Here is a 13,914-nt window from a genome sequence, read left to right as displayed (position 1 = left end):
GCTGCGGCGAGCGCCGCCCCCGGCGGGCCGCTGCGCGCACACGCACTCGCACTCACAGCTTTCCCCGCCGTCGTTTCCGCCCCCCGCTCTGATCCCCCTTCCCAGCCCACTGGATCATCAGGAGCACGGGGACGGGGGACGGAGCAGGCTCCCGGGGCAGCGGCTGGCCATGGGTCCTTCTCCCCTCTGCCGTTTCACAGGGGTCAACGCCATGGTAAAGACCTTCCTGCCCTCCTGCGAGGGACAGTGACAGCATGTCTTGGTCTCTCTTCTCTGTGGCCATAGGGTCTCTTGTCCACTCTTTTATATCAACTTTTCCAGCTTTTTCACCCATTCCTTCCTCCCCGCCCCCAGCCTTGAACACTGCGTTCCTCTAGTCCTGGAARTATTCTGCAGAGCTTTGAGATCGCTGTTGCATTAACAAGGAAAAGTCGTAGACAACTGAGGGTGGAAGGGGCCTCGGGGTGCCTTGGCCCACCTCTCTGCTCCCCGTCAAGGCAGGCCACGCCGGCCCTACCCCGTCCGGGCCCCAAAGCTGCCGCACCTGGAGATTTCACAGCCCTCTCCGTGCAACCCGCTCCCATGCAAGAGCCGCTCCGGGGGGAGGAGACTTTTTACGTGCTCTCTAACTGGACTAGACCTTGTTGCAACACAGGACYGTTGCCTTTAGTCCTTTCATTGCACACGTCCGACGGAAGTCTAGTCCTGTCTTCCCTAGGAGCCCTGTACAGGCCTTAGGCCTTCTCCTGCTAGAACAAGTCCCATTTCCTCAGCTTTGTTCATATTATTCATAAACTAAGCAGAACTGCTTGTGCAAGTGATTTGAATTTGGTTTAGGTTCTTATGGAGTGGCAGCTGATGGGGAAAACCAAATATGCCTCAAGAATGAGGTGTGCACAAAACCAGAAGGTCTTTTGTGCTGAAAAAGGAAATTTTCAAACCATATTACTTAGACTGAAAAATATATTGCTTTCACATACAAACCACGCCATGTATAAAGCAAGTGCACTGCTTCTAGATAATGAGTCTTCAGGGATGACTGTATGATCAACAGAATTAAATCCAAACCTCCACTCCAGGAAGCAAAGCTGTTGTTGCAGATAGGTTTCGTTTCAGAAAACAAACAACCAAATAATGCCATCATGTTCTAGTTGAGCAAAACAAAACAAAAATCGCTGACCTTCTTGACAAATAGGACAAGTTTTGCATAAGTGTTTCCAAGTCTGGGTGTTTTTCTGTCTGTTATTTTTATTACTAGGTTAAATCTGACAGTTGCATTCAGTAATCATTATGGCGTCAGCTGTAGCTGTTCTGAAGTGTTACCAGCTTCAGTACAACTATTTTTTTTTAATCCTCTTGTGTGAACAACTCGGGGCATACACTTGAACTAATTCTCAATAAAATTTTGCTCTGAAATCCTCAGGAAGAAAAAGGACAACCATTAGGAAAAAATTAATGTTACATTTTCATTTTTAGATCCCAACAGCAAAAGAAGACATTATTTTAAGATGAAAAACATGGATTGTGATTTATTTTTATATTAATTTAGAGGCTATTAATCATTGTACTCACACTGCACAATTTGGAATAATGTTCTCAAACATGATGCATCAAAATGAGGGATTCTGCAGAAATTATGTTAGACATCTAACGAATTAGGTAATTTATACTGCCGAAAAGAATTGCACGTGGGGAAGCAGACAGACAAAGCATTCTTTGTCAGAGTGACTGCCTTAAAGCTTAGGAAGCTGTGGTTAAACATTTTGCTGAATGAGCTAATAGCAAAGACCCACCCCTATTCCTCATTTCCTGGCCCTCATGTGGGCAACCTACGTCCTAGGAAGCACACACAATGAAATACCTCTTACGGAAGCCTGCTGTCTGTCATTCAATCTGTAGCTCTGAAGAATCCGTTTTAGTATAAAGTAACACATACATGTACATATCTTGCTATTACTGCAAATAAACAGTAATAGTGGACTTTTTCATTTGGTCAATAACTGTTAATGCTGAAGCTCAGCAGTTTCACTATATATATATATTTTATTCTGATTTCTAGAGGCAGAAAACTCTGAGAAATTGAGAGCTTTCATAACATACAGTCTGTCATTTTAGTTATTACAAAGGCAAAAAGAAAAAAGTATTAAACAACTCTCGATTTGTGGCCTTTTAAACTATTTCTCTAAAGTTAACATTTTTTGACTGAATATTCCCCCTGTAACTATGTCTTTTCCATGCTTGCGGACAGTATTGACAGTGATGTCACTACTGATCATTGTAAAAATACATTTTAAATGTCCTTATTAGCTGTTAGATAGATACAGATACTAACATCAGGACTATGAGGTGATTAACTGATGTCAAGGATTGCTGGAGCAGATAATTAAATATTGGAGTTCTCTTCCATCTTGGCTCCCCAAACCCACAAACCAAAAGCACATAAAAAGAAGGTTAGACTTATTAATGCCTCTAAGGGAAAAATAGGGAAAACATGTTCTTACTGAAGTGGGGGTCATTTTAAAGTAAAAAATAAATAAATTCATCTGTTACATTTGGATAATTACTTTAAAAAGTTATTGTAAACAGCATATAAATCACTGCAAGTGAACTGCATGATCTGGAAGTTTCTTAGTTCACACAGACTAGATTTGATCATTGTATCTGGCTACAAAATTTAAGTCAGTTTTTAGTGATAAAATCATGGGAGATTTTTGAAGAAGATAACATTTTTTGTTTCTGGGTACATTTCAAGAAGTTATTAGTCATTGAAGGCCTGAATTCTCACACACCACCATTCAATAGTACATATTTGCATTTGGACTTTGCAGTAACATTAGAGTTGACCGCAAGCCTAGCTGCAAGGAGAGAATGCATTGCAGACATTCAAGTAGTCCACAAGTCAGAGGCATGGATTACCATAATGAAATCCAGGTTCAAGGCAATAAATACCAAACCAGCTAGAAGACTTGTTTCTGAAATTCAGAAACAGTAAGTTTGGGAATGCTTTTGAACCTCTGTCTGGGTCAAAGACTGTGGAACAAAAAGCTGGTCATTTGTCTTGACCAGATGCAGGCAGTTCTCCCTATTTGCTTTTCTTATAGCAAACTGAAGTCACAAATACTATATGGTCTGACAGAAAAAAATTAGGAGAATGTACTTGTGTGCTGATGGCATTAAAATCAAAATTGCCTTTAAAAATCACAAAGGTCTGTCTTGCAGAGAGCAAAGACAAGAAAACAGCCTCCAAAATTTCAGAGATTCTGCAGAGCAGAATCCAACCTCTAAGAACAAACAACTTGGAAAATTGCATAGAATTTTGTAAAAAAAACAGCATGAGAGAAAAGAGGAGAGTGGACAACACTGACACAGGGAACTACAAGAACAGGAGCATATGCAGAGTGCAGACTGCTGGAAGGCAGGTAACACGAGATAGGGCATATTACTCAAGGCAGGATAATTCTAGAGAGCAGCTCAAGTGAATTAAGCAGTTAGTGTTGGATTTAGAAAAGTAAAAGTTTAAAGAAACACCAAGAAAAAATTTGCAACTACATTTTCCTTAGGCTGCAATAAAGAAAGAAGGAAAAGGAAGTGGTTTTAAAAAAAAAAGGGGGGGGGAATTTGTGGGCCCTTAAAAAGAGAGAAAGAAAAACCTGCTGCCTTCTATTCTGAGCCACTTATTCATGAAACTGAGGGTGTAAAATACTATGGGTTTGAAGGATTTTTGCATTACTGTCCTCAGAACATCAAGGTTTTTATTCATTTTCACAACAGTAATAGTTAATCCCTCACTAATTTTCTCCAACACTGGTTTCCATTTTATCTTCTATACAAGAGGTAAAACCACCTTTATTCTCCAAGTAAATTCTTAACTTTAAAGGATAATGTTATCAGTCACTCCATCTCCACCAGCTGTGCCTCAAAAGGAATGGAGAAAATATGCTTGTTAAATTCCCTTGATCTTGAGTGGCAAGTTGTCCTTACTACTTTTCTCTTATCATTGAATGGTAGACCACTCCTTTTAAAAGCTCTACTTGAAATCATCTTTTAGACACATGAACTCCTTTCAAAGACTCACATCCTACTACTACATTTATCACACACAATACTCAAAAAACAAGCATTTTCATTGTCTGATTTTTCCACAGGAAGTAAATGGTATCAGTCTATTTGCAAGTAAAAGCATCTTTGACTGAAAGGTCATCTTCTCAGTTCTCCTAAGGACACTTTAGGGTATCATAAAGCAGCCACTGAAACAGAAGTAAATTATTGCATTGACTTTAACGCTTGGTACTTCGTCATGTCTATGTAAAGAGGTCCTAACTTACCTGACGTGGAGCCCACCCCTCCAGACCCTACATGTGGTATCATCCCTCACCAAGATCAGCCAACTATAGGCAAGTCAGCCTTGCCAGTTACTACAGTTCTATCATACGGCGTTGTCATTTTTGCTTGTTTCTCTTGTATTTTAAGCTCTTGGATAAGAGCCTAGTATTTTTGCATTAAAAAAATTATAGGCCTCAGAGAAAATACGTCACAAGTGTAACCAAAAATTTCAAGCTCATGCTAAATGCATGCCTTTTTTTTTTTTTCCCCCCCCCTCTGTGATCTTGAGGTTTACAGACAGTGCAAGTTCTAACAAGACTGCAGGGTGCCAAGTTAAAGCTTTGAGTTGTTTGGGGGGCATCTTTTCTTGGAGAAGGTGGCAAAGAAGATTTCCTGTTTTTAAACAATCTGTATAAACATACAACTGGCCAAAGAAACCAAAAAGTTATTGCTAGGATAAAAGAGACTATACAAACAGAAGGTATTTCTTCTGAATGAATTAAATAGTGTTGAAGTAGCAGTGTCATGTTGGTTGACCCCAAATCTGTTTTTTTTTAATTAGGAGTCAGTAAGAATTATGCAAATCTGATCTTTCCATAACTCTTGGAGTTAATATTTTATTCCAAAGTTTTTGTAAACCTATATGAAACCAAGTAAACATTTTATAACTGTGTTGCATCTATACTTTTGCTTTACAGAATTTTAAATAGTTAGACATGGATAGAAGAACAACTTCTAGATCCAGTGAGGAAATGTCCTTTCACATTCCACTGAAGTATAATACATAAAGTTCTGACTAAGTAAAAAATAAAATGCTATACACAGCTTCTGGGGAGAACAAACAGGGCAACAGCCTAGGGACCATATGACATGGAAGACAACTATGCTAAATCAGTGCAAGTACAAATTATCAAGTGTGTCAGCAGGGAAAAGGGAAGACCATTCATATTTAATGCTGGCTCTAGCTACAGTCTCATCATTCTGTCTTGTAAGTCCTACAGTAAAAGGAATCTTTCTTATACTGTGAAAAAATCTCAAGAACATGGAGGCTGCACTCTCCCTACCCTGCACTTCAGATCGAACTGATCTGTTGGATCGCTGCTGCTCAGTTTAACCAGCCAACATAGTATTGAAACATCAAATGGTATTCTATTAATCACACCACAGCTGGGCACTCTCTATGAGAATGTATTTTTATCTCACTTGATAGTTAATTCTTATTTATCATGTGTTTTCCAATAGTTTCCTGAGGCCAAGCCAGTATCAAAATAGATTTGTTGGATACTCACACACAAAAAGTGATAGTTTGTAAACTTTTTCAGGTAGAGATTATGTTCTAAAATGTAGAAGCACTCAATTATTTATGTTTTGTCAAGGTTTTATTTTTAATTATTTTTGGACACATTTGTTCTCTTTGTAGCACAGAAAAGTGTGATAAGCAGTATCTGTGCTTTTTTTCAGTAGAAAGAATCTAGAGAGACTCTAAGAATCAGCTACAGAGAGGGCCCAAGCCATACAACATTTGAACCAAGGCTCCCCGATCTTCCACAAGAGTCTGTGTAGATTCATATCTGAATGTACTCATTGCTTCTGCAGCATGGCAAGATAAAACCCACACACTGTCAAGGAAGGTCAGAGCTGGATCAGAGCAGCACATCCATCTTTGTTCATGTCCTCACCATTTGAAAGAAAGGTGAAGAAACAATACACCACATTTCAACAGTCTGCCAAGTAATTAATACTAGTAGAAGGTGAAGCAGATGTAATTCCTCTTTCACCTTTCTTCTATCGGCTACACACAAATTTCATAATCTTCCACTTAGGAAGAGCTTGTAAGCCTTTGCAACAAAGCCTCCCTTCGATCTTCCATCTCAACCTGCTTTACACAAAATACACATATCAGCTTCAGAAGCTTTTTGGTTGATTTTGGTCTGGTGTATCAGGAATAGAGTCTCTTATTGCAACTGCATGTTCTGTAACTCAGGTGCATACTGATAAGATGACTTGTAACAAGTTGCACAGTTGTCCAAACTAACATAACCTTCAAAAAGAGAGTTTTGCTCTCATAAAAAAAAAAAGTTAGGTTCCGAACACCTTCATCACTAAAAAGATATTTCAATCTTCTTAAAGATGTACAACTTTATCATTCTCTTTTTCTAGCTACAATTTTCTTAATGGCATAAGATGAGCAAGAACTTAGTATTAACCATACAGAGACAATGCCTTGAGTCTCAGGTATGCGGTTTTTGGGTTGTTTTAACAAAATACACATTTCGATGCAACTCTTAACATTGAAGTAGCTAATATACACCCAGGAAAAAAACTGTTATTCATGCTGTCACAAAGTCATTTCATACAATACTAAGTTTTCACAGGCCAACACTTGTAACCGCGAGTTGAATTATTCAGATGTTTTGAGGTATTTAATTTCTCATTAAAACTGAAGACTTTGATAGAGACTACTTATTAAAAATGGATACACCACAATGCAACCAGATGGTCAGCGAGCAACACTTCACTTTGTTCCTGCATGCAATGTGTTTATAGCATACTGCGTTTGTCAATCAATGGGGTGGCTTAAGTAGAGCACACCAAAGCCAGGTTCTCATTTCAGTTACATGAGCACGCGTTTTTCCCCCATTGACACTACTGTCACCAAGGTAAGTCTGAGCTATTTTGTTTGTTTGTTTTTGGAAGAAAGTAGCTCTAAAGTTGCACTCCAGCTATTTGTTGAATCTTTAACCTTGTGTTAGTTTGATTATGAAATCTTTTATCCATGACAAATTTATTTAGTTCAATCATATTTACATAATCACATCACTTCAAGCAATTATGGTATGCTGATTATATATAAACTTGCACTTTGCAAGATTTTTTTTTTTTTTTTAAATAAGCCCACAATGTTTGCTTATACAGGCATAGTACAAATAGGAAGATGATGCCAGCCTGTCTTTAGGCCTATGGAACTCCTAACATTTACTACTTATTATCCTACTACTTTGTGATTAGCCATTTTAAAAATAAGTGCAGTGAAAAATGGGGACTTTACACTGAATTAATCTCTAATGTTTCTATCTCCACTGGAAAATTATCCATTTCACAGCATGGTTCTGATCATAAAAATCACATGCCGTGAGGTCAAGCGTCAGATGAAGCTCCTATTTTCTTCAAGCTAGTTCAAGTATTCCAAGTTCATTTCAAGTCAACATTTACCAAACTGGCTGACTTTTTTTGGTAAACACTTATCATCATCCAGTCAATGTTTGTAGATCAAACTTCAAATACAAGAGCACTAAATAAATACTTACTGCTGTTATTAAGAAAGATGATTCTCACACTTAACATCCTAAACAATATGTTGTTATAAAACAGATATTCCTACTTTATCCTTCTTATGTTTGTTGGATTATGTATCATTACAATCTAAAATTAATATTGGCATTTCAGAAAGTTTTTTTTTCCAAGTTGAAAACGAAAGTAGAGAGTCCAATGTAACAAAGACAGCCACTTTCGCAGTGGGAATATATTTGTCCCTGTGCTGAATTCTAGCAACTTCAAACAACTCTGTGCAAAGTGCAAAGATCCATCCAGGTTGAGCTGACTGGCGAATTGGGGACAAACTAATCAGGTCTGATCCAAGGTCCACTGAGCATTTCTAGGAAGCAGGTATTTTAGAATAAATACCATCAGTGATGGCAATTATTGGGACTGAGGTCTCTAGAAAACTCTTTCTTCCCTCCCCTGATTTAGTACCATTTAGACAGCAGGCAAACCCCTTGCCTTGGATGCCATAAGTAACTGTGCAACCCTTTTGCCCAGCTTCCTCAAAGCTTTGTTTAGCCTGATTACCAAATGAGGGCAATGATCCACATGTCCATGCTGCAAGCTAGTAATGCAGTTTTTGCACAACAAGCTGAAGCTCGCTGAAGAAATAAGCCAACACTGGGAAACATAAAAGGAGAAGTCTCATGATAATTTGCATTTAAGCTACATTCACTCACTCCTCTGCATTCTTGCCACCTGACTGTTCAATGGTGGAAAAACAGTATTGCTGGCTCTCTGCTGAATTTGGTAGAATACTGTTGTCTGTTGTTAACAGCAATTAATCATTTCCTTGGGAAAAGTTCAGTTAAAGCTGCTGTTGGCAGTGGTTAATCAGTAATCATTAAGTTAGATAATGCTATTAGTTAGGCATTAAAAGGTAGCCTGCTCTTTTCCTCAGGGTAAAAGATGTAGAAGAAGGTTTAATTCCAGAAAATCCTTATGCATCTTAGCTGTACTTTCACAGGAAGTTTATTGTACTAAGCCAGGGAGAGACCCAATGTGAACTGGAGGGAGACAAAGGGAGGAAGTTGTTACAACTGTCACATCACGAGTGGCATCAACAAGAAGGTCCCTTCGCATCTTCCCCACATTAAATCCAAGCTAGGGCAATTTATCCCAATTTAGACTAGCCAGCAGCAGAGAAGACCTAAGCAACAGTCATCATCAGTCAAAGAACAATTTTAGTCTAGAGTGATAAAATATATGCTTTTACATACTTCTTAGTACGGACATCCAAGAGCGGTTTCCCCAAGTCTGTGCCACAGAACAAACATATGTTCATAACAGACAAATACCAGAAACTTCATCTTTTCATGCTATATAGCCAAACTCTGCCCAAAAGGTCTGCAGGTTGGCATGTACAGTAACTGCTGGAAATTGTTCTTCCTAAAATACCACAATTGTTTATCATCAGTCCTATTGATGTGTTTCAACCTAATAAAATGTTATAAAAGCCATTATACCATTGTTAAATGTGGCTAAGAAAAGCAACCCTAATGGCATGGATGAATCCAGCCAGGCCACGAGAGATTACATAGCTTGATCTGATCAACCTAACCCTCACAACAAAAGGGAAAGGGAAACAAATACAAGATTTCAGAATGAACAAGACATAGCAGTAATGCCACTCTTGCTTAGATTTATTCATCTACCCACATCTTTAGGAAAAAATTATTACAGAACATAAAAAAAACAATAAAAATTCAAAATAAAAGACTTCCTTTACTATGCAGAAGCAATATAAGGAGAAAATAAAAAACCCTTTCAAACATTTACCAAACAGTTATGCCTTCTTCCCACATATGAACACACTGCCCTCTCATACTTCATACCTCCTGCTTCACTGAGCTCCTTCGGACACACATATATCCTTGTCCACCCCACTTTGCCCATGCTCTGGCCAGTCTAACCTACCAATGTTTTATGCCTACTGTCTCAAATGCACCAGTTTCACTAAGGCTCCAGCTTTCATCTCTTGGCACTCCATAGTCCCAAGAATTCAAGTGGAAGCTGGGGCCAAAAGAGCCCAGAGATGGAGGAGGCAGAAGAGCATGACCTGGTCTGAGCAAGTATTTGAGCAGGACACAGTATCTCCAGCATACTTACCCCAGGACACTCACAAGGTAGCTCAGATGGGGATGCATCCCCATCTTTGAGGGGAAAAAAATAATAATTAAATCAAGTTGTGAGACGGATAAATGAAAAGTCTGGTTATTGGTATAACTCAGGTCTTTCCACTCGCTTCTTCTAATAATTGTCAAGACTGACAAACAGCAATGAAAGCCACTATAATTAGATTTTGCAGGGAAGGGGAACAGGAAACAGGCTAATGTGTTGAGATTCTTAAGTAATATCAAGCAAGATGTGCCTTGTGTTAATGCTGAGTGGCAAAATGATACGTCACTGCAAATTCTGTATCATAGAACCGTAACTGCTTATCATGCCAAGCTGTGAGAACTTTGTACTGACTTAATTGAGGTCAAGATTTAATTGCATGTCTTTCAGATAACATTTCTAAATGGCACCATCTGTCTAAAGAGACCATATTAACCCATCAAACCTTTTAGGCCAAGAACTTGAGAGAAGCAGCAAGTTCCAGTCAGCAAGAATGTGAAAAAAAGTAAGTAAAGACATCTTGTCTAAAAATGTGTCTTGACTGGCAAACTGAAAGAAAGAACCAATATGCTGGAGGAATAGCTAGATAGAGCAGACTGGGGGCTTGGGTGTTTAATCTACTATTCAACATTGCTTTCTCTGCCCTCATGTATTCCAGGGGATTCTTGCCTCCAGACACCAACCTGCAATCCCCTTTCCCAATGTGAATGCTCTGTGATCACTGGATTAGACCCTTATTAAAGCAAAGCTACTGAAGATAAACACAAAAAAAAAATTTAACAGTTGAAGAGCAAATTATATTGGATTTGTTACAGCTTGCTAATAAGGGTTCGCAAGCTTGAGTGGCAAAGAAGTAGGACACACTGCAGGGTGGCACTTTAAACCCAGACTAACTCTGTGCCTGCTGGGCTGTGGGAGATCAACAGTTGACAGTGTAACTAGTAAGAAGCAAACCCAGCTACAGCCCTCTTTTGGAGAGGGGAATGTGCAGGATGATCTGGCTGTGCCAGGTTATAAATTGTTTCTTCTCCTGAAGGCAGGGAGGAGTGGAAGATGGGACTCGAGGGTTTGTAGTCTCACATCAGCTATTGCTCTCTCAAGCCAGGTGTGGTTGGGGGGGACAGTAATTTGGCATATGCAAACTCTACTGCACTTTCCACTCCCTATTACACACGCTCTTACTGTAGTCACTCCTCTCCAAGTGGAAGTAGTATAGGAGCTGCTGCATACCTTAGATACTGATCATTTCTTCCCTAAGGATGGAACAGGAAGGGGGTGTGAGAGGGGGAAAAAACAACCAACCAAACACTATTAGCTGAGGCCATAAAAACATCCCCAGGCTCCACTCTGACAGACAGCAGAGGCAGTAGCTAGGGCTGCAAGCAAGCCTAGGGTATACACGTCCCAACGCATGGCAAAGGCTCACGTTCTAGGTGAGGAAGGCACTGTTACGTCTCCTCTGCTGTTTATTATGCTCCCAACCACCTCAACACTTGCTTGTGGCCACTCAGATTCCCCACTGAAGAGTGAATAGGAGAGGGAGCAGCAGTAACACTGCTAGAGGTCCTTGTTCACTGTAAAGCAGCACGGGTGATCCCTACTGTTATGCCTCTCTTCCTCCCCCCACTATTTCCTAGCTCCCTCTGCTCTTCCTTCTCCCTGACAAAGTCTTAAGTACCACAGCTTTTGCAAAGATAATTTAAGGGAATCACTGAAAGAATCGCTATGTATATTTGGAATGACTGTGTGCAGTGTTGCACAGAATGATCTGCTAGAAGCTACGGATTGTGTCCTGAGGAGATGAATAAAAAGGTTAAAGTGAGTAGAAATCCAAGTAGATATTATGAAATGTAATAAGGAATGAATGCAATAGGTTTTAAGGAAAAAAGTTAATGATATGTTTATGTAARATTGGTCAAATTGCTGTATGATATACCCTGAAGAAGCCCAAACTATTCCATAAATCAGGAAGATTTGCAAATCACTGTTCTAATCATATTCCCAGAAGCAGTCATTTTGCACCAGTTTTTACCAGAGTCTTTAGAAGATACCACTACTTGACTTTGCGATAAAAACAAAAAGGTAAAAGCATTCACTTCCAATTTGAGTCTTGCAATCCTGCAGTCCAGAGAACAGCAGCTGCCAAAACCTCATAAAGTCTTTGATCACTGTCTTTAAAACAGAGGACAAATGAAATATCCTTACAAAATGCAATGGATTAATATTCTGCTCTGATAGGAAAGTGTTAAGTATCATAGGAAAACCTATATATTTTCTATTTTACTAGAAAGCCTGCATTTTTCAAGTATTATCACAGAGCTCTTCATCCTGTGAGCTGAGCTGCTGTGATCCTACCAAGCCTGTAGCACTTGATCTGGTTCATATTTAATTTCAGTTAAATAGTTATAAAAATCTTTTAGGGTTTTTACAAAGGTCATCACAACATATAGAAATCAACAGTCATTTATATGTTTTCATCATGCAAGGTAAACAGTATGAATTACTGATTAAAAATAAGAGTTCATGCTAACCTAAGTATATACAAACCAGAAGACGACCTTTATATAATCTGATCCCAACCAGTTAGTGACTTCATTATGTAAGGAAACAAGAGCTGGGACAGCCAGATTTTTTCAGTCCAGTCTATAGTCTCACTTACACAGACATTTGCATACATTCAGGTCTGGACTGAGTCCATTCCTAGGCAAATTTGTTGCATGCAAAAATAGATCAACAGAGCTGCCTACATAAACGCAAAGATCAGATTTTGAGCTTGTAACACAAAGCTGTTGGATCAGTCATTAAAAAAAAAAAAAGAAAAAAGGGCAGGACCATGTAAATTCCAGCTATTGCTACCACCAGGTGCATTGAAAAGGATGCCTGTAAACATGATTCCAGTTTTAGCAGTTCAGAAGTGCTATTAAAAAAACAACAACAACAAAAACACGCACATTTCTCTGTCTCTCCAAATCAAATTCTACTATTAAAGGACATTCTGGATACTCTACCCAGTGTGTCTTCCTAATACAGTTAATGGTCTTTCCAAGCCACATTAAACGTATTCCATTGTCGGCCTGACATTTGCTTTGTATTTATTGAACATATTTTGTTCCTAAGAGCAAAGGGAGGGAACTCGATCAACAATTTTGTATTTTATTCCTGGTTCTAATTTTTGTAGCATTAGACTTAAAAATTAATTTAAGTCTATTTGGTGATCAACCAATATGAGAGTTTCATTACTTAATAAATACACTACTTGAGTGTATATATTAAATGCACTGTTAATAACTAATCCCCCCCAGTAACTCAGCCTTGAGATCCTTTCAAATTCTCTTTTGGAATTCATCTTTAATCTTTGATACTATAGAAATATAAATTTGTCCGGCTTCTCTTTTATCCCCCACATAACCCCCTCCATCGGAGTAGCAGTTGCTTGTACACACAAAAACACTTCTAAGATTTAAGGTCTTAAAAAAAAGGCACAAAGTTTTCATGCATCTCCAACACATTTTAAAAGAGGAAATGACTACTCCTAGGTAGTAAAAAAAAAATAATAATAATAATAATAATAAAAAGTTAAAGTAATTACATCATTAATCACAAGAAGCACTCTTTGCAATGAAATATTGCCTCAGTAACACAGGTATTTCACTGTATCAGGTTTGTATGTTTGCCAAGGTTGTAATTGAAGTGGCCTGGAAGTTTTAATATTTTAGAGTGGCACAAATGAGTCATAGTCTTGACCCCCTCTGCTGAGCATAAATTACGTACCCTGCTTTAGCATTACAATGGAACAGAAGCCCAGTAAGGAAATACAGCAAGGAGTTTGTGCCCTGTGTGAACCCTACTACAGCATTAACAGGATTTGTCCTACATTCAAGGAAACTTTCATCTATATTCTACTTTGAAATTTGACTCCCATCCATTTCCTCTGAACTGTCTCAACTGCCAAGTTTGTAAATCAGCAGCCAACAAGTTATGTATCAGGCAGCGCATCTGAACTGCTGCTCTCCAGTTGGACCAGCTCCTTTTCATCTTTGTCCTTGTGTAACTTCAGCCATCAATTTTTCATTACCAACAACTGGTACTAGAAACTGGTATAAATGAATCAGTGCTCAACTAGTTTAACTGCTATGACTAACCCTGGCTCTG

The sequence above is a fragment of the Apteryx rowi genome, unplaced genomic scaffold, assembly GCF_003343035.1.
Source record: "Apteryx rowi isolate R43461 unplaced genomic scaffold, aptRow1 scaffold_34, whole genome shotgun sequence".
NCBI lineage: Eukaryota > Metazoa > Chordata > Aves > Apterygiformes > Apterygidae > Apteryx > Apteryx rowi.
This window is presented reverse-complemented; position numbering follows the sequence as displayed.